Source organism: Hipposideros armiger, unplaced genomic scaffold (genome assembly GCF_001890085.2).
Source record: "Hipposideros armiger isolate ML-2016 unplaced genomic scaffold, ASM189008v1 scaffold_286, whole genome shotgun sequence".
Lineage (NCBI taxonomy): Eukaryota > Metazoa > Chordata > Mammalia > Chiroptera > Hipposideridae > Hipposideros > Hipposideros armiger.
This window is the reverse complement of record NW_017731636.1, coordinates 476,237-479,248: the sequence shown is the minus strand read 5'-3', so window position 1 is coordinate 479,248 and position 3,012 is coordinate 476,237.

Genomic DNA, 3,012 nt, shown 5'->3' with positions numbered 1-3,012 from the left:
GAATGTGTGGGGTCGGCCGAGTGGCACAATGGTTAAGAACTGGCTTGGGATGCCAGAGGGCCCCGGTTCGGATCCCACATATGAGGGTCAGTGACACTGCTCTCTACAGCTAAGATGCTGTACAACAGCTCAACCTGGAGCTGGGCTGCCATGAGTCGCCGGTGATGGCGTGGGCTGTAGCCCCTGTGGCAGTGGGTTGCCATGGGCTGTACATAGCCAGCAGCCAGCGTGAGCGGCCAGCAGCCGCAGTGAGCGGCCGTCCAGAAGCCAGTGACTGATCTGCCTCGCCCGGGAGGAGTGCAATGATGGTTCCAACTTGGGCCAGTGAAGCAACGTCCTCCACAACTAGACTGAAGAACAAAATGACAGCAACTTGTCTGTTCCCTTTCCCCCAATTCCCCAATAAAAATCTTTAAAAAAAAAAAAAAGCAGAATGTGTGATCACAATGTGGTTTCTAAAAAGAGATTTGAAGGGGCCGGCCGAGTGGCTCGTTGGTTGGGAGTTGGCTTGGGAGCACAGGCTCTAAGCAGCAGGGCCATGGGTTTGGATCCCACACGGGCCAGTGACGCTGCGCCCTCTACAGCTAAGATGGTGAACAACAGCTCAACCTGAAGCTGGGCTGCCGTGAGTCTCTGGCAATGGTGTAGGCTGCAGTGGGGCTGCAGTGGGCTGCTGTAAGCTACCGTGAGTGGCCGGCAGCCAGCATGAGCGGCTGGCAGCTGTGAGCCGCCGTGAACCACCATGAGCCGCAGTGAGTGGCCATCCAATGGCCAGTGACTGATCTGCGCCATCTGGGAAGAGCTCAATGATCACAATACCAACATGGGCCAGCGAAGCAACGTCCTCCATAACTAGACTGAAGAACAAAAGGACAACTTGTCTGTTCCCCTTCCCCAATTCCCCAATGGTGTTCCCTCCCCCAATTCCCTAATAAAATCTTTAAAAAGAAATAAAAGAGAGAGATTTGAAAACAACATGCTGAAATCTTAAATAGGGAAGGTCTATGACATGTGGGTGATTCTTTTTGTGTTAGGTTTAAAATGGCCACAGAGTCTTTGCTCTTCCTTCCTTTAGAAGTGGAGTGTGATTCCTGCCCCCTTTAAATCTGGGCAGCCCCCTGACCCACTGAACCAGCAGAGGATGCCAGTTCTCAGTATAACCTGTGCAAGCAGGAGCCCAGAGTGCCCCCTAAGGAGTTGTAAGGAAGCCCAAGTCACACCAGCGGGCCACAAAGAGACTGCTGTCAAGAGATAGAGGTGAAACTAGCTTTCTAGCCACCCCTGCCGAGGCACTACGCAGAGAGGGAAACCATCCTGGACCATCTAGAGCAGCCCCTCCATCAACTGTGTACTGACGAAGTGACCTCTGTCCATACTTGTGAAACAAGAATATCTCAACTGTGCCTGTCCCACTTCCTGACCCATCAAATTCTGAGCCATAATAACATAATCATTCTTTTAAGACACTAAGTTTGGAGATAGTTTGTTATATAGCAATAGATAACCAGGTCACTACTCTTCTACTTTTATATCTCATGACAGACAGCAAAAGAGTGAAAGAAATTAATCTGGAAGTTACCCTGAATCAAAGTGAGAGTACTTGGATGAGAGAATAGAGGCTTAAAGGGACAGTACAGATAGGTGTCCCATTTCTCCATAAGGTGAGTGTTCCCCTGCCTAATCACCATCTGTGGGATTAAAGTACAGCCTTGCCACATAAAACATGGTTTGTTGAGCAGCTAGGGCATCAGAGTCTTTACCTGGGCAGGCTGCCCTTGGTTCAGGGGAACTAGGGCCACAGAGAGGACACAGTCAACCTGTCCTGTATCTCATGGCCCACTGTAAGGGGACAGCTCTGCCACGCCACCACAGCCACTTTGCCTGCCTCCACACAGGCCATACAGGCAAGACACAACCCCAGCCTAACTCTAGCCTGGGCGCAACTCCCTGTGATCCTCCCAGAATATGGGAAGACAGGCAGCACTGTGAGATGCTGTAACAGGGCAATTCTCATCACTTCCCAGTTCTTCTGAGACACGAAACCTCCCTCTTGGATCCTCCTGGTGCGGCAGGAGACATAAACTGCATGGCTACACTGTAGAGATGGTTCCTTCATGACAGAGTGACCCACCTCTGTGGTATCTGTCATTCTGGCCCCTCCAGCTCAGCACCATGCCAGAATACAGGGGAGGAGGGAGCCTATATCAGGCTGGCCTTACCTTTGCTGCCAGGGTAAGTAACAAACTGAATCCATCTGGGCTCTCTGCGTCCATGCCTCGTGAACCTGTAGCAAGAGTCCAGGCCAGGGAGGCAGGGCCCACAGCAGCAGTAAGTTTATGCTACATCCTTCCAGAGCAGCTCAGGGTCCAAACCCCCAAATTCCAGACTGTAAGAACCCCCAGCTCAGGCTGAAGTGGATCACTGTGGGGGTCGGGGATTAGGATACAGAAACAGAGGGTGACAGGCAAAAATGGCAGTGCGTTTGGGGTGGGTTATGACTGCTGTTGGTCCCAGCAGGGAGTGTGCTCAGGACACATTTGGCGTCCTGGACCTGGCAGGCCCTGAACGTCCCCAGCTCAGAAGGATAGGCACCCTCAGCAGGTGCAAAAGTGCCCTGAGGGCAGGGACACTGTCCAGTTTGTGATGTGCCTGCCCAGAACCTAGCACAGGTCCTGGCTCTGAGCAGTCTCCATACGTGCTTCTTAGGTCCCAGTACAAGGTAAAGACAAGGCCCAGACTTGGTCTCAAGCAGTCCAAGGTTCCATCCCAGTTGAGCCTCTTACAGCTGTAACCTTGAGCAAAGCACTCAACCTCTCTAAGCCCCTCTCTTCTTTTGACATGCAAGGATTATAACATGTAACTTTCAGGGTTGTTGTGGTGACTACAGGATGTGAAATGTTTAAAGCAGCTAATTTGAGGGCCGGCCGAGTGGCGCATTGGTTAAGACCTGGCTTGGGACGTCAGAGGACCCTGGTTCGGATCCCACATATGAGGGCCAGTGACACTGCCCTC